We start from the raw sequence: 18,670 nt of genomic DNA, 5'->3' as shown, positions 1-18,670 counted from the left end.
TAGAGCCTGAAATATACAGGGTAGACCATTCTAAAGGATCTGACCTTTAAGAGTATAGGATCTGGGCTTCCCAGGTGGCGCAGTGGTTGAGAGTCCGCCTGCTGATGCAGGGGACATGGGTTTGTGCCCCGGTCCGGGAGGATCCCACATGCCGCCGAGCGGCTGGGCCCGTGAGCCATGGCCGCTGAGACTGTGCATGAGTGAGAGGCCCGCATACAGCAAAGAAAAAAAAGAGTATATAGGATCTGATCTTTAAGAGTATAACACTTTTCTATTCACATAGAGATAAAAAGTTGCAGAACAGAGAATAACATTTGTCTCGTTGGACGTTTATATTAACATCACAACCAGACCTACTTGAACAGCTGCAAGAACAGAGGATTCCGTCTCCAAGAAGTCTGCAACAATTAACCACACTCCCTCCTATCTTAGTATAAAAGAGGCCTGAGTTCTAACTCCACTCTGGTAAGGTGGCTCTCTGGGACACAGGTCCAGCGTTTTCTCGGTCTGCTGGCTTTCCAAATAAAGTCACGATTCCTGCCCCAACACCTCGTCTTTAGACTTATTGGTTAGCAGTATGAGCTTGGACTGGATGACATGGTGAAATCATGTGTTCTTTCTAGCCATCCATTCCGGTGGAGCCAGCGTCTTACAATTTCTATTATAATTTCCTAACGCGAGTCATTTAGGAGAACACTGAAATTTTCTAAACACTTTTGAAGTGTTTGTACTGTTGGTTCGTAATTTAATCGCACTGAGGTCTAAGAATGTGCTCTGCGTGATGGCAATCTTAAAAACATGTTGAAACTTAAAAAACAACAACACTTCACTTATTGTTAACATAGTTCCAGGTGCACTTGAAGGAATGAACATTTTCTGCTGGCCACTGCTATGCGCAACTGGAGCTTGGCCCATCTGGGACCTATTGAGATGGGTGTAGAATTCTCCCAGACTTTGTGAGACAGGCTGGGACCCGGGACTCTTTGTTGCAATGTTTGTACCTGGACAAACGTCTCCTCCAGCAACAAAATACAAAGAAACATTATGGGACTAACAATAACTGCGTAATCTGCAGTTGGGGGCAAATTCTGGGTAAAAGGTACAAAAAGACCAAAGAACCCCCAAAGATACAAAAAGACCAAAAAACCCCAACTGCCACTTCTGAAGAGCGGGGAGCAAAAACAGGGTACTGGGCATGGCCCCTGCACTCAACACCACCAAAGGGGTGGGCAAATCACCTAAGCCACCCCTCCGGCTGACCCCTGGACACACCCCTACCCTCAACCCAGCTCACCTCCCCTTAGGGGTGGAGTGGGCAAGGGAACCTGTTACTTGTGTTCAGTCCCATCATTTTCTGCCCAGGAAATGAAGGACCGGGACTCCTGCTTCCCATGGGGGAAATTACTCCATGGGGCAGTAGCCTCCTGTACTTCCAAGTGCTGGGTGGGATCCTGATGGCATCAGAGAAGACACAAGAGGTGTAGGTCTGGGAAGGGATGAGGGGAGGGCTGTCAACCGGAAGCTGAGGCCACAGCTGACATCAGACAGAGTCCAGGCTGAACTGAGCTGTGCGTAAGGCATCTGATGGAATTTGTCTTCTGATTTATTAATGTCTGTTCTGCATTTATTAGTTCCCTCCTTCTGTGTTCCTTGGGTTTATTTGCTTGTTCTTTTTCTAATCTCTCATGTTGGAAAATTTTATTATTAATTTAGCCTCTCCTTTTTTTCTAGCATAAGCTTTGAGGAGATATCTATATATTGCCATGGAATACTTTCATGTGAGGAAAAAAGTAATGTGTCTAGTATAGTTCCATATCTATTTAAAAGCAAACAAATACTTTACGTAAATCATATACACAGGTGCACACAGACAATTGCGTATTTTATGACTAAAGAGAAAGTTCTGGAAGGATATTGTCTTGGTCTGCTCAGGCTGCTGTAACAAAATGCCATAGACTGAGCGGCTGATAAAGAATAGAAATTTATTTCTCACAGTTCTAGAGGCTGGAAGCCCAGGACCAGGGTGCTGGCACGGTCGGGTTCTGATGAGAGCCCTCTTCTGGTTTGCGGATGGCATCTTCTCACTGTGTCTGCCCAAGGGAGAGGGAGAGAGACAGAGAGACTGAGAGACTGAGAGGCAGAGAGAAAGGAGAAAGCTCTCTGGAGTATTTTCATATGAGGGCACTAATGTCACTGTAAGCACCCCACCCCCATGACCTAATTCCCTCCCAAAGCCCTTACCTCCAAAACCATCACATGGGGGTTAAGGCTTCAACATACAAATGTTGAAGGGACATAGTTCAGCCCATAGCAGATATACACCAACCTTTTTACACTCGTGTCTCGTGTGTGTGATGCAGGTAAAGAGGGGATAAGTATTTGTTCATCTATCTCTATTTTGTTATAATAAGTATGTATACTTTGTCTTAGTTTTAAAAGCTGGTCTTCCTCTTCCTTTCCCCTTCTGAAAAATTCTGTCCGAAAATCCTCTGGTGGGCTGAGCAGGGCAGGCCCCCTGGAGTGGGGCCAGTGCCAGGGTTCAGAAGCAGGGACTGGGGCTTGAGCAGGACAAGGGCCATTCCCCGAGATGGGAGGCATGGTGTGGGGCGCGGGGCCCAGAGCAAGGTGTGGGAGTGCCCTCGGGGCGGGAGGCTGCACGTGCAGCTTTGCTCCATGCAAGTCCATCCCACTTTCTGCTCCTGTGTCTTCAGGATGAATTTAAGGCTTGGAAACAGACATTCTCAGCCCACTCTGAGTCTAAATCGTTAGGAAAGATGTTCTGATGGTTCTGTATAAATAAGAACATGCCTGTGGTGGGTGGCCAGGAGCACAGGCCGTGGCCTTGGGACCAAGAGGATGAGGATCCAGCTGCCCCACACGCTGTGTGCCCTGGACAAGCCGTGGACTCCTCTGAGCCTCAGTTGCCCCATCCATAAGATGGGGCTAATATAGGTGATCAATTCATGCTGGTTTTAACACTGAAAGTCCCACGTCCCAGGAACTCCTCTGCCATCCTCCCCCAGTCCTGGAAAAACCCGACAGCTGCTCACCCTAAATAATACCCCACCTCTAGCTTGTCCTAAAGAGTGAAGTACAGGAAACATGGAAGCAGCCCAAGAACTGCCAGGCATGTGTAAGACACTTGGTGAAAAGAAATTATTATTTTCATAATAGTGGAAACTGCAAACATCTTCTACTTGAGAGAAAGTGTGAAATATTAAAATCTAGTGTACCAAACAGATCAGGGATTATAAACAAGCCAGCCGACCGGAAGTGCATGTTTATATGTTTACATTCTACTCTGCAGGCTACTGTCGAGCTGGCGACCAGGGCACACGCCTCCCCCGCCTTCGGGATGAGTACCGCCGCCAAGTCTATTTTACACGCAGCAGCTGTAATGGGGATCAATGTAGCGGTGACAACAGTCCAGGAGGGCAACCTGCCCAGTCGTCTGCAGTCTGACACCACCGGGCTGCTGGAGGGCTCGGGGGCCTGACTGCCCGCATCCTCCTCCCATAGGTAGAGAGGCGCTGCAGGAGCCTTAGCAACAAGGCCAAAAAGAGAAACCAGGGTATTTACTGTGATCAACCCTCTCAGCTGAGGCCCTAACAACCAGGCAGCAAGAAGGAGCCGGGCAGCCAGTCCTTCACCAGTTGGCTGCAGAATAGGCAGAACAAATCTGTGAACAGGAAGAGCTTTGTCTTCAGCCCAGAATTCAGACCTCAGAGCAGAAGTCAAGTAAGGATTGGCAAAAGGGACTCAGCTGTGTGTTTACTCACTTAAAAATGTGTCTTACCTTCCAACTATCATATTTACCTCTGTGCAACTAAGTATCTGTCTATCTGTATCTATCATCTCTGCCTTAATCATCCATCCATATCTATATCTATCATCTATCTATCTTTCATTCATTCATTCAGAAAGATGTCCTGAATGTGATTGCTTCATATGGGTTGCACTCACTTACATTACTAAAAAGGTATCTTTTTAATTTAAAAAGCATGAAAGATTTGCAGTGGATTTCAGTGGAGAGCTGACCTCTGCAAGGGTCAGGGAACTAGCCAGCGCTTCCCACCGGAAGCTCTGGGCTCAGCATGCGCTACTCTGCTGGAGGGCCTGGTCATGGACCAAATGATTGCCCATAGGTCAACAGTCCCTGGGCTGTGCTGGAGCAAACTCTCTCAGTGGAGTATCATGAACATTGAACTCTCCCAAGGAGCCTCTGCTATCCCAGGATTGATGCCACGCTCCCCTTGAGGCCTGTAATCACTTACATAGTGTAAGCACTACATCGAGAGAAGGTCCTGAGCCTACAAGGAAACCGACCGTATGAGGGGTGATTGCAGGTGAAAAAAGCCACAGTAATAGAATTTTAGCATCTTAGAGATAAAGCATCATTTACATTATGTTGCAGAGCAATCAATAACATAGTATTTTACTTCCCCCAATATATTAATATACACATTTGAAGGAACATAAAGTATGTAAAATAAAGTTACAGTAAAAATTCAGGTACGATGCACAGTGGCCGCAAATGCACTACATAACTAAGTTTTTCTGGATACTGAAGAAAGAAACATACAATTTTCAACAGTACTGATATCATTTATCCAGGTGACACTTAATTTCGTGTACCCCAAAGCAACACCTTTCCCCCAGAACGTGACCACTTTCTTTACATTGCATAGACATCATTTGGTGTAGAACATTTTTAGATTTCTGTGCCCAATTGTATAATCTTTGACAAGTAATGCTTTTATTATGGACTTCTGAAAAAGATCTAAGTGTCCGCTTGTATGTAAGAGCAAATCTTTCCAGGGGGGAATTCTAGAAATATGGCAGGTACTGACTTTCCCAGGGTGGGGGTAGCCCTCGTGGCAGACTGTCCCTGCCCCTTGCCTTGGCAGACATCACTAATCGATCAGGGCACCAGGCTTGCTGAGCCTGGACATGGTATGACACGGATTAAGGTAATGATAACTTTACTGATTGATCCAACTCAGCCTGTGGGGTGAGCCCTAACTGCCCTTCTCCAGGTTAAACCCTTTGTCCTGACGGGGAGGTCTGGCTGGGTTCACTTCATCTGCCCTTGCTTGTGCGGGGTATCAGAAAATTTAGCAGGACATGTAAGGCTCCCCCTGCAGAAATTGCTGGACCAGCTGATATCCTTAATGGAGGAAAGGTTGCCTCAGTCTGGGACTCAGCTCTTCCCATCTTTTCCTTCTCCAGTTCTCCTCCCTGGCCCTGGGGTTGACGCCATAGCCTTAGACCACCTTCTGGGTAATGCTGGCCACAGTGCCCATGCACTGACGCCCACCTGGACTAGGTGGGTGCCCCAGGACCTGCATCACTGAACCACACCTCCTGGAGGCCGAGGCTGAATTGGGGACATTTTCTGACGAACGCAGTGTCGTAGAGCTCTCTATACTGAGAGTTCCACATTTCAGTACCGTGAAGAATTGCAGTAATGCAAATTATATACAAATGAAACAAAAACGGGCTTTTATGGACGGGCCTGGGAACCTAACCCCTTCGTCTATGGGAAAATGCATTTGCAATGCTCAACAATAAGCCGGAGAAAGCCCTGGCACGCCCTGCCTGGGGCTGCCAACACTCCGGATGCAGCGTGTCCCCCGTGGACTGGAGCTCAGCGCTGAGGACCTGAAGGAGGGAGCTGGGCTTAGAAATCCTTTCTCCAGGGCTGCAGCAGGACTTTGTAAAGAGAGTCTAAGATTCAAAACCCTTAAGTGGGGAATTCTATGATTCCAAAAGGCAAAAAGCCTTTGGAAGTTGATGTCCTGATAACGAGGGCGTATTTTCATTCTGGGTCCAGGGTGACGTAAAGAGCACGCCCGGGGCACAGGGAAGCTGACATTGAATCACACTGTTACCCCTCGGCTGCCCTTTCAGCTCTGTTGGAAGAAGGCAGCTTACTGCCTGATAGAATTTTCTCATCTATTCAGTGGTCAAGGCTGGTTCTCATGGGTTGCAGACATTGCATGATGCTTCTGTGGCCCAGTCCACACGTTGTCCCATGCTCTAGGGCACCTTGCACACCCTGCTCCACCCGGCCCAGTTTTCCATACCCAGACCCCATTGACATCTCCCAGAGACCTGACTGTGGCAAGCCCCACCCACATTTGATGGTGACCGCGTGGGGCTTTGCAGCACATTAGGTGAAGAGCACCTGTGCCGACCCCAGCCACCGGGACATTCCTGCGCTTAAAGTCCTCTGGCCCGGGGGAGGTACTTGCTAGCTTTGCTCTTGTCTTTCCTCTTGGCTCCAGGGTCACAGACAGCCTTCCCCATGGCCACTGGCATTGTCTGGGCCAAGTGGGCAGGACCCAGGCTGTCCTGGTGAGTGGATTTGAGGTTTGACCAACATGCTTGCGATTTATATCAACTGTGCATGCATGTGTGTATGTATGTATGTACGTTTGTATGTATCTAGCTATCTATCGTCTATCTATTTTTCAATCCCAACTGTGTGAGATATTCTTATGTGGTTTTCCGGTTTCCACATTCAGAGTGATTCCATGGATAGAGGTGGGTATAAGAACCTGCAGCTCACCCCTGGGAGCATCTTAGGATTCCTCCTTCCAGGCTGGGAGTAAAAGGCCCTGCCCCCAACTTTCTTTGTCTTCTTGTTCCGGTGCCAGGAGTTCTAAGCCATTTAACCTTTGGCACATAGAGAACATACTCCGGACATTTTTTTTTGGAATTGCAAATAAGGCAGTTGCCTGGGGCGCATGCTTTACTTCTCATTTCTTGTCCTGTGGTTCATCAGGAAAAAAACCACCCTCATCCTCATGTCCTCATGGGCCTGAGCCCGTACACCACAATCCTGCCCTGGAGTGAGTGACCTCAGACCACATGGCCACGTGGGACAGGCAGCTGGACAGACTTAGGCCAACAGACCAGGTTAGGGAAGGAGGACAGCCACCTCCAGCAGGGGTGCAAAGCTACCAGGGGTGTGAGTGGGGAACTGGCGAAGGGCTGTGAGAAAGATGGGGTGTCAGGGGGCCTCCAGCCCTCCGTCTACCTGGGCTCCTCCCATGGCTCAGGACGGGCTCTGAGGTGTGGCCATCAGATTTCCCTTTCCTGAATCCCAGCTAGAGGTCCTGATTCATGAGTCTGGGGTGACCTGGAGGCATTAGTGTTTTTTAACAGCCCCTCCTCCAGGAGATTCTTCTGGGCAGCCTGTTTTGGGCACGACTCACTACATTGTGAGTGGTCACCAGGGCAAGGGACAGGAGGCCTGGTCATCCTGGGTATAAGTAGTGGGGAGGCTGGAGGTTCACGTACCAATGACACAACAGGGAAGGGAGTCCGCAAGCTCACCTCCAGGGCAGAATTCACGACGACACTCTATTCGCAGGGAGCACGATGTGGGCGCAGCATCTTACAAGAGGCCTCGGAACCCAAGCACATCTGGAGCCCATATCGGGTGAGGGACAGATGAAGGATGTTCAGGCTGGAGACGTGAAGGGCAGCGTGAGGATGATGGGATGCTGGTGCCTGGCCAGGAGGGGGCCAGCGTGGTGGGGATGAGGTTGACCGAGTAAGATGGGGCCAGAAAGGCCCCAGGGATGGTGGATATCACAGAGCAAACCTCAGGCAGTCCCCAGGTCCACGGGGCCCTCAGCACAGCGCTCACGGCCTCGGTTCCAGGTTTGAATCCTTGCCTGGCGTGGTTTCCCCCTTTACTCCCTCCCAAGCACTGCTGGCTGACAGCCCAAAGAGCGCTCCTAATCTCTTGTGTTGTTAAGAGTTGAAAGCTTGGTACAACGGAAATAATAAAGTATCTGCATTGTGTCAAACTCTAAACTGTGCAGCAACTGAGACATAAACACCGAAACACCCTCAAGTTTTCCACGTGAGATATTTATCCCACAAATCTCAGTGCCCACGTGGGTGCTTGTCTCTAATCACAGACCTTTACAGAATCCCTCAAAGTCCTCCATCAACAGAAGCAGACCAAACCCCAGCGAACCAGTGACGGGAACCAGGAGGTAACTTTGTTTTTAAGAGAACAGGGTTTGTAACGTGCACAGCATGCTCTTTTAACTAAATTGCCATGAGCGTCAATTTTAGGACTTTCTGGAAAATAAAGAACATTTTACTCAATTAGTGGGTTGTAACTCGGTGCGTCGACAATCCCCAGTGGGGATGGGCCAGTTCAAGGAAAATGGTGAAAATGGTTTTAATCTCTAGACCCTGTGTTGCCCAAGACAGCTTCCTCAACAGTTTTAGGGAGGGAAAAATGCCTCCTGATGTCTGCTGACTCAACACAATTTGGGTTATTGCGTTGGTGTTGTTACTGCAATGTGCACCTCCTGGCCTGGTTCCTGGGGTTGCGGTCATAGACTCTCTAAGGCAAACCAACCCAGACATCCAAACTGGTAGGTGAAAGGTGACGAACGCAACAGCCAGAGCATAGAAGTCAGGAGACGTGTTTCATTTCTTGTCTGTGGAAACGGCTGGTATGTTTAGAGGCCAAACTTCAGAGAATGACCAGAGAAGAGGGTTAGCAGTCAAGGACTTCAAAATAACTCTGACAAATATGTTAAAAAATAGAGTAAAACATACACAAGTATGGACGCAAAGAGCGAGCGTTTCATTGGAGAATTAGAATCTACAAAAATCATCAAATGGACTTTTTGGAAGTGCAAATAAATGTCTGAAATGAAGGTATTTCAGATGGCTTTGACAGCAGACTGAATACAGCTGGACACAAGATTAGTATGTTTGAAGACAGATCAAGAGAAAATATACAAAATGAATCACAGAGAGGAAAAAAACACCCATGAGAATAGCCACATTTAAAAAAAAAAAACTGAAAATGCGAAGTGATGGCAAAGATGTAGACCAGCTGGGGCGTCACATTGCTGGTGGGAATAGAAATTGGTATAAATTTGGAAAACTGGTAATATCTACCCAAGTTAACCGTGTTCTTGTCCCCTAACCTATCAATTTCACTGCTACGTATATTCTCCAGAGAAATGAATATTTATGTCCACCAAGATACATTTACAAAAATGTTGATAGCAGCTTTATTTATAATAGGCCCAAACTGGAAACAACTCAAGTGTCCATCAATAGGAATATGGAAAAGTAAACTGTGGCATAAAGGAATGAACTATGTGTACGTACAACATAGGTGAGTTTCAAAAACATAATGTTGAGTGAAAGAAGGAGTACACCTAGTAGTACGTACTATATTCCAGTTATACGAAGATCAAGAATAAACAAAACTAATCTATGGTGATCGAAGCCAGAATACTGTTTACCTCCAAAGACAGGAACTGATTGGGAAAGGGCACAAGAAACATTTTCATAAGTTGGAAATGTTCTATTTCGTGGTTGGTGAGTATACAGGTGTATAGATATGTGAATACAAGTGAATAGATATGTAAAATTCACCAAGGTTTACATTGAAATTTGTGTGCTTTACTTAAAAAAGGAAAAGAAAAAAATCCTTCTTATAGAAAAAAAAAAAATTTGCTATTTCTGGAACCAGACCTGACTATTTTGGATCTGAGATTGGTACTTTTTTGCTGTGTGACCCCAGGCAAGTTACTTAAGCTCTCTGTGCCTTATTTTCCCATTGTGAATAATAATAGTGTCTGGCTCATGAAGTTGTGATGAGGATTAAGTGAATTAATGGCTCTATATTTCAACACACGGTGCTAGGCACCTAGTACGGCCTCCAAGGCTGGTAGTCCTTGTTACCAGGTGACGGCTAAGCTCTTTTCAAGCTCATAGGTCTCAGATACTTCCCCAGCTCACTTTTTCTCCACTTTGCAGCGATAATCATTGGCTAGAACTATCATGATATGATACTATATAAGTTATTCTAGACCTTCTACTAGGAAATACTCGGTTTACTTTTTTTTTTTTAACATCTTTACTGGAGTATAATTGCTTTACAATGGCGTGTTAGTTTCTGCTTTATAACAAAGTGAATCAGCTATACATATACATATATCCCCATATCTCCTCCCTCTTGTGTCTCCCTCCCACCCTCCCTATCCCACTCCTCTAGGTGGACACAAAGCACCGAGCTGATCTCCTGTGCTATGTGGCTGCTTCCCACTAGCCATCTATTTTACACTTGGTAGTATTTATAAGTCCATGCCACTCTCTCACTTCATCTCAGCTTACCCTTTGCCCTCCCTGTGTCCTCAAGTCTGTTCTCTACGTCTGCGTCTTTATTCCTGTCCTGCCCCTAGGTTCATCAGAATTTTTTTTTTTTTTTAGATTCCATATATATGTGTTAGCATACGGTATTTGATTTTCTCTTTCTGACTTACTTCACTCTGTATGACAGACTCTAGGTCCATCCGCCTCACTACAAATAACTCAATTTCATTTCTTTTTATGGCTGAGTAATATTCCATTGTATTCATGTGCCACATCTTTATCCATTCATCTGTTGATGGACAGTTTCTATTTTTTACAGATTTTTTTCCCTGTAATTGATATGTAGTCTCATAGCGTTGTGGTCAGAAAAGATACTTGATATGATTTCAATTTTCTTAAATTTTCCAAGGCTTGATTTGTGACCCCAGATATGATCTATCTTGGAGAATGTTCCATGAGCACTTGAGAAGAAAGTGTATTCTGTTGTTTTTGGATGGAGTGTCCTATAAATATCAATTAAGTCCATCTTGTTTAATGTATCACTTAAAGCTTGTGTTTCCTTATTTATTTTCATTTTGGATGATCTGTCCATTGGTGAAAGTGGGGTGTTAAGTCCCCTACTATGATTGTGTTACTGTCGATTTCCCCTTTTATGGCTGTTAGCATTTGCCTTATGTATTGAGGTGCTCCTATGTTGGATGCATAAATATTTACAATTGTTATATCTTCTTCTTGGATCGTACCTTGATCATTATGCAGTGTCCTTCTTTGTCTCTTGTAATAGTCTTTAGTTTAAAGTCTATTTTGTCTAGTATGAGAATTGCTACTCCAGGTGTCTTTACTCTGTTTACTTTTATTATTATCCTGTAGACCTTGATGAATTACAGTTTTTGCTGTAATTGTGTTCAATGTGTGTTATAAAAAATTCCACCATGTTCACAAATGCAAAATCTATCATCTGACTAAACGTGGGAAATACCTAGATTTTACACTTGGTCAATCTGTAGACAGAGAGGTGGTGGGTGCTTTTTTATGCAAGTAACCTGGGAGGGAGCAAAACTGCCCTTTAGTAACCTCACTCGCTTCCTGTTTCTACAGTAACAGTTACACTGGGCAATACTATTACACATATGATTGCATCATGCCTATTTTATAATAATTCTCCTTGTTGTATGAATCATGGTTTGGGGTTTGGGGTTTTTCACATGTCTACAGTGGTGACAGCTGAAACCTGCCCTACATAAGGCAGAGGCTTCTTCCCTTTATTAGCTGCAAAATAAATATACTTCACCTCAGAGGGGTCTGTTTTGCAGCAGAAGGGCTCCTTGGGAAGTGTTTATATCTACGCTGTGGGTAAGTCACTGACAAAATGCATTTTACGAAAAAAATTTTTATATAAATTCATGGAGTCAATGTAACTAACTAGATGTGTATCAGGGAAAATATGTCATGTCTCCTAGTACACGCAGCCAACAGGAATTTGGAATTTAAACTTTGATGTAAATTGTCTGTGACTTAAGTCAGCCAGTCCACAAATATTGGAGAGCCTGCTAGGAGGCAGGTACCTGCTAGATGTTGGGGACCAGTGAGAACCAGTCAGAGTGACTCCATCCTCTGGATTCAGAGACTAGTGGGTGACAGAACAAATGTGTAAATTCAGATGAGTTAAGAGTCAGCAAAAATATTTTTTTCCAGTTGTATTGAGAAATCATTGATATATAATATTATATTAGTTTAAGGTGAACAAGATAATGATTTGATATAGGTATAGATTGCCGTATGACCACCACAATAAGTTTAGTTAACATCAGTCACCTCACACAGTTACAGATGTTTTTTCTTGTGATGAGACCTTTTAAGATTTATTCTCTTATCAACTTTCAAATATACAATACAGTATTATTAACTCTAGTCACCACGCTGTACATTAGATCCCCAGGACTTATTTATCTTACAACTGGAAGTTTTTACCTTTGCCCACCCTATTGATATCTTCATATTTAATACTGAAATGCGTCATTCTGAGGTTGGTGACAATGTTCCTCCCCTGTGCTATGCGGCTGCTTCCCACTAGCTATCTATTTTACATTTGGTAGTGTATATATGTCCATGCCACTCTCTCACTTCGTCCCAGCTTACCCTTCCCCCTCCCCGTGTCCTCAAGTCCATTTTCTACATCTGTCTTTATTCCTGTCCTGCCCCTAAGTTCTTCAGAACCATCTTATTTTTTTTTTAGATTCCATATATATGTGTTAGCATACGGTATTTATTTTTCTCTTTCTGACTTACTTCACTCTGTATGACAGACTCTAGGTCCATCCACCTCACTACAAATAAGTCAATTTCATTTCTTTTTATGGCTGAGTAACATTCCATTGTACACACGTGCCACATCTTCTTTCTCCATTCATCTGTAGATGGACACTTAGGTTGCTTCCGCATCCTGGCTATTGTAAGTAGAGCTGCAGTGAACATTGTGGTCCATGACTCTTTGTGAATTATGGTTTTCTCAGGGTATATGTCCAGTAGTGGGATTTCTGGGTCATATGGTAGTTCTATTTTTAGTTTTTTAAGGAACCTCCATACTGTTCTCCATAGTGGCTGTATCAATTTACATTCCCACCAACAGTGCAAGAGGGTTCCCTCTTCTCCACACCCTCTCCAGCATTTATTGTTTGTAGATTTTTTGAGGATGGCCATTCTGACTGGTGTGAGGTGATACCTCATTGTAGTTTTGATTTGCATTTCTCTAGTGATTAGGGATGTTGAACATCCTTTCATGTGTTTGTTGGCAATCTGTATATCTTCTTTGGAGAAATGTCTATTTAGGTCTTCGGCTCATTTTTGGATTGGGTTGTTTGTTTTTTTGATATTGATATAGCAGTTAATTTTAGAATTAAAATGAGCAAAAGTTCAAAGAGTCATGCTCCAATTATAAATCTCTGCTATATAAATTGTGATTCCCTTGGGTTTTAGATGATGAATGATTTTTGATGGAAACCTAGATATTTTGGGGATTATGTTACAAGACGCTAGATCTTATTTAAGCCTTCTGTTTTAGCCTTCTGTTTGTTCAGGCTTTTTTGACATCCAAGGGAGGGACTCCTTGTTACTGCTGGGAAGGCCTGGAGTCCTGGCTCTCCACCTGGTCACCACCCACACCTCCCTGGCTGGGAGAGGTGAACCTCATTACTGCTCCCCACATGCTATCCATTGGCATCATGGCTTGGGGGCTAGTATTGTGTTCTTGTTACCACTGGATGGTGGTGAGAGTACTGATTCTTCTGGGTGTCCTCAGCCACCACCCCCGTAAGAAGGGGAGGGGTTCCTCATTCCTGCCAGTAGGGGTGTGGTCCAGACTCCCTGTGTGGTCTGCTCCGACACCATTTTAACTGGGGATGGGGCAGGTTTTTGTGCCTCATTACAGCTTGAGGAGGGTGGACATCTAGACTCCCCCTTCATCTTTGCTGTTGTGGGTGGTGCGGGGAGTTTATTGCCTGGTATTTGGCTGGAATAGAGCAGTAATTGTCTACAAATTTTCTATAGTGATAGGCTGCTCCTTTTCCATTCCCGTGGTGAGAGAGGACAGTCTTTTGTGGGGGCTTTTGTTGTTCGTGTCCATTGGCACTTCCAGGTTATTGCTTTCTTCAGCAGAATGTCTGAAGACTGTCAGTGTGGCAAAAAGAAAACCCAGCATCTCACCAGTGTGCTTCCTTAGGTCCCAGGGTCCTGACCACCCTGCCTTCTCCTCTCCACCTTTCAGAGTCTCCTTGTGTTTGTTTGGCATAATGTCCAGAGTTTTTAGTTGTGTTGGGGGGAAGAAGAGAGAAAAGCATGTCTATTCCATCTCCCTACTAGCTTGCCTGTGACCTTTAAAAGATTGAACTTGGACTTCTTGTAGCCGTCTCCCTATTGGAAGTAGGTTTGGGTTATTCTCAACAAACATTTGGCAGCTGTAAAAAAGTGGAAAAGGGGCTCAGCAGGAGTCAGGAGAGCTGGGTCCTTGCCTGGGCATCATGGCCTTGGGCAGGTTTCAGTCCTCATGCTCCATCTCCTTATTTTCTGTGGCAGGAAATAATTTGCTGAAATAATCTCTGACACTGATTTCCCTGCTCAAGCTACTTTCCCTTACCTTTTCTTAAAAAGTAGCCAAGACTTTTTTTTTTTTTTTTAAATTGATTCTCTCTCACCCTGGGGACTTGCTCTGTCCAGAAGTTTCCAAGCATGCAGAGGATAATTTCCCTAACCAGACTTTTGCTTTCAAAAGCCAGGGCTCAGCAAAGTGACCACCAGGTCTTCCTGGAGCGGAGGGGATGGGATGGAGCTGGGGCTCTGGAGGGGAGAGGCAGGAGGTAGAGGAAGCATTTTCCAGGCCTGGACAGGGGAGAGGTGGGTGGGCAGACGCCAGGAGAGCTCAGTTGTCTTGTGGAGGCAAGAGGGCTTCTGCCCGTGGCCAGGGTGCTGAGCACACTGGACTTGAGCTGTGGTCTCTGGAGGCGTGGAGAGTCTCTTTGCGTCCCAGGGGCATGGCCTGTCCTGAATCTGTGGCTTGGGAATCAAATCCACACGTGTTTCGGTGATGGCATCTGCCCTCCGGCTCCGCAGGGGTGTTTTGAGCACCACAGAGGGTAATGCATGTTAAGACATTTTTCCAACCATTAGATGGCATCATCGAATGGATCTGGGTAGGGGTTGCTTTGTAGGATTGAGCACATGGAGCCTGGGAGGGCAGCTTCCCAGAGGACAAGTGGGTGCCCAGTGGCCTGGGAGTTCCAGCTATGTCCCAGCTGGGACCTTTTGTGGGGGAAGGAGGCCTCTGGTAATTTTCCAGTGTCCGCCTCTGAGACTTCTCTCCTAACCTTCAGCTTTGAAGGTCATCTCATTGCCAGATGCTATTCCCTCTTCATTTGTCTCCTGCACCTTTCCCACCACTCTGTGTTCCAGGTTAACAGAAGAAGGCAGAAATAATCTGTTTGCAATGGTGAACTTGCCTCTTGCTAACCTAGCTTATGAAATACTTACTTGCCTTGTCCTCTCCCTCCTTCATCTCAACCTTCCCTCTCTCTCCTTCCAATCTGTGCTGCGCTCTCAGCAGATGGCCCCTCCTCTGCTCCCACCTCTGGGCAGGCTGGGGAGGGAGGGGCCCCTCTCTGGAGCTGGGCTGGCGCCCACACGTGATGGAAGCAACTGGGTGGAGACAGAAGCTGGAGGGGTCAGGAGGGCCAGCAAACTAGGGATCAAGCAAACCACAGAGAGGGAAATAAAGTTGCTTTAAAATACACCAATTTACAGAGTCCCCATTTAGTGTGTGACTTTACCTCAGGCTGTCACCCTCCCTGATGGACTGTCTCTGTGTCTGTCTGCTCATCTGCTCCCCTTTTTACCATTTCCCCGTCAAGGGCTAAGGCACCTATTCTTACCACTTAAGGGTCTTTTTTCCTCTCCCTCACCCCTCTTCCTTCTTTCCTGTGTCCCTCCCTCCCTCCCTCCCTCCCACCTCCTCTCTCTGTCTTTCTCATTCTCTCTCTCTCTTCCTCTTTAAAAGTGGAGGCAATGGCTTCTTTGTGAACAGAGCTAGAAAGGGCCTGATGGCCACTAATTCTCTGCTAACACAAGTGGAAGTATCAGAGAAGCCGAGAAGGCAGGGGCCATGACCCGAATGCAGGTCTCCAGCCCAGACAAGGGCAAGTGTCCCCCAGCGACGCCGCCTCCGGTACCTGTTGTGTTGTCGTGAGCCTGGGGATATAATAGGGCAGGGTTCCTCCCCACCCCCACCCCCGCCTCCCAGGAGTCCCCACCGTGTCTCCCACCACCGCCAGCCTGGGGAAGGGACTAGCCCCTCTTTATTACTGGCTGTGGCGGCACAAGATTTTGCTTTCATTTGACTGAAAACATTTACTTTCAGAGTCAGAGCTTTGGGTTGTAGAAAGCAAGCAACTAAGCAAACACTCCCCTACACCACGCCTCCAGAATCAAGTTTGGTGAGGCTTTGGGGAAAGAAATCCCATAAACCCTCATATGGCCGCAGTACAGGTGTCGACGTGGTGAGAGGAGCTGGGGACGGGGCAGGGGGATCAGGCTTCTGTGGGCTTTTATTTTCCTCTGGGAAATGGTGGGGTGCCAGAGGTGTTCCCCTGGTGGAACACTGCAGGGCAGGCGCTTTCCACACTGGGGCCTTCATGCACACTGGCAACAGCCGGGCTGGGGGACCCAGAGGGATGGGGGTAGGAGGTATCGACCAAATAGCTGATGAGTCGGGACAAAATCCCTTATGAGGCACCGTTCCTGGGGCTGGAGATCCATCAGTGGATGGACATTCCTTCCGGCGTGGAGCTTCCATTCTCAAGGAATGTGTAAGCACAACCAATAGTAAATTAATTATGTGACATGTGATGCCCAGATTACAAGGGGGCATAGCATTGGGGATGAGGCAGTTTGGCGGGATGCAACTGCAGATATCAGGTCTCTAGGGTGGGACACCTGAAAGGCTGACTCCAAAAGGGCTGGACTGCGATAGACCGAGGCCCCTGTGGTACCAGTTTTCCTCTGGCAGGATCTCCCTTAATCTACACGGTGAGAGTTCCTCTATTTACAAAATATGTTGAGCTCATGGAACAAGTTGAAAACATACCCAGCTTAGACAAGAATGTCAGCTTTCCAATCTCTCTCCGTCACTGACCACACCCGAGGCCTGGTTTCCCCTTGGTCCACACCCGAGGCCAGGTTTCCCCTTTGTCCACACTGGGTTCCCAGCGTTGAGGCCGGGTCCCAGTGACGCAGATATTTCTGTCTGCTGAAGGGCATGGCTGAAATCGTAGGTCTTGGAAAGAAAACAGAGCTCAGGTTGGTGGAGTTCTGCAGTCAAACAGGAGAAAGTCGGCCGAGCAGAGTCCACTTAGGTGGATCACTTGGGTTAATTCGGAGCTCAAGGTCAAATTATCGAAAGGCAGATCACCCAGATGTGAAGAAGACTGTGTTCATTAGATTTCTTCCTAGCCAGCTGAGAGCGGGGAGGCTGGGAAGCCAGGGGATGTGCCCAAAGGTTCCTCTGGAGGGATCAGAGACCTTTTGTTCTGGACCTCCAGCGCTGGGGCCATCCAAGATGCTCACCCCCTGTGGCCAGCTCCCTGCAGAAGTACACCTGGGTCAATCCACAGGCCTGCCGCAAGGCCACCTGGGTATCTGATTTACCTGTACCCGCCCCCCCTCCCCAGGCACCAAGAGCGGAATCCTTGCACCAGAGACGAAGTCCTCAGGGTGTCCTCTCCATTCCCCAGCCTCGGGGGCTGTATGTCTGGCCCCCCAATCTATGGGATTTGGGGGATAAAGTGCAAACCAGGCAACTGAAACTACACAATTACAAGGAAAGTGAATTGAGTCGGCTGCTGGTTGAGTCCACTGACCTGCTCGCTCCCAGGACATCGGGCAGTTGGCTCTGCAGCTTGGTAGCGGGTCCTTACCAACAATTTGAGGGAGCAAATGCTCATTAGAGAGCAGAGGAGTTACCTGGAGTAGGTGTTCGGTTGTGGACCCCAAGTTTCAGAGGGGACACTGAGAAAGGTGAGCAGGAAGAAGGGGCATCTTCTCCAGAACAATGTCGGAGGGACCAGGCACGATTTGTCCAGGGAAGCCAAGGCCTGGAGAGAAATATGGCGCCATGATTGAAGAGCTCAAGTCCTGTTGTGTGGGGGCGGGGCTCACTGACACGGTGGAACACAGAGCCCGCGGGGCGACAGGGAGTCCCATTAGGCACAGGGACCGTTCCCTGCAATGACAGCTACCTCAACTGGTACGGGCTGCCCTTTGAGGCAGAAAGTGTTTTCCCACTGGACATTCTCAAGCCCAGCCTGGTCCACCTGCCTGTGATGTCCTGTGGAAATTCCTGTTGGGGTTGGGGTGTGGACTGGACAGTCCTGTGATAAGCTCCTCTTATGTTTGCCTCCCCGGCACGCACACTGGGCTCCGAGTTCCCCAAAATGGCCTTGAGGAAGCACGCATGTCCCAATCTTTCTGCATGTTCCCATTAGGGCCGGCATTCCCTTTGGCCTGTTTGGTTCCCTGGGATTCAAGCCAGGCCAGTCAGAGTTTGGTTCCTCCTCACTGGGCATCATGGCTGGTTGCCAGCTGATGAAACCCAGTCCCCTAAAACCAAGTTCCTTTACCAAGTTTAGGATTCATCTCTATCCCAAACTTCATCCCGTTTCTGTCCCCTCTGGCCTCAAGCCTGTGCTAACAACACTAATTACCAGAGTCGGATGCTTAAGGTTGCTGTTGTCCATCGTTAACGTACTAAAATTGCTATTATAGATTCATCATTAACGTACAAACTCGGGTCGTTTCTCCAGGGCAAGGTGAGCTCACAGACCCCTTAGCCGGGGACCACCTGGGACACCCTGACTCGCGAAACCATGATTCAGAAATGTCACAGGACAAAGATTCACCCCAGCTTCTTTGTTCTTCCCCTTAAACGCATCCCCCAACCCAAAGACCAGGTGGGAGTGGCTCTGAGGCTTGTCTCCCCTTCCCT

This window comes from Delphinus delphis, chromosome 4 (assembly GCF_949987515.2).
Source record: "Delphinus delphis chromosome 4, mDelDel1.2, whole genome shotgun sequence".
In the NCBI taxonomy this organism is placed as follows: domain Eukaryota; kingdom Metazoa; phylum Chordata; class Mammalia; order Artiodactyla; family Delphinidae; genus Delphinus; species Delphinus delphis.
Note: the sequence above shows the minus strand (reverse complement) of the source record.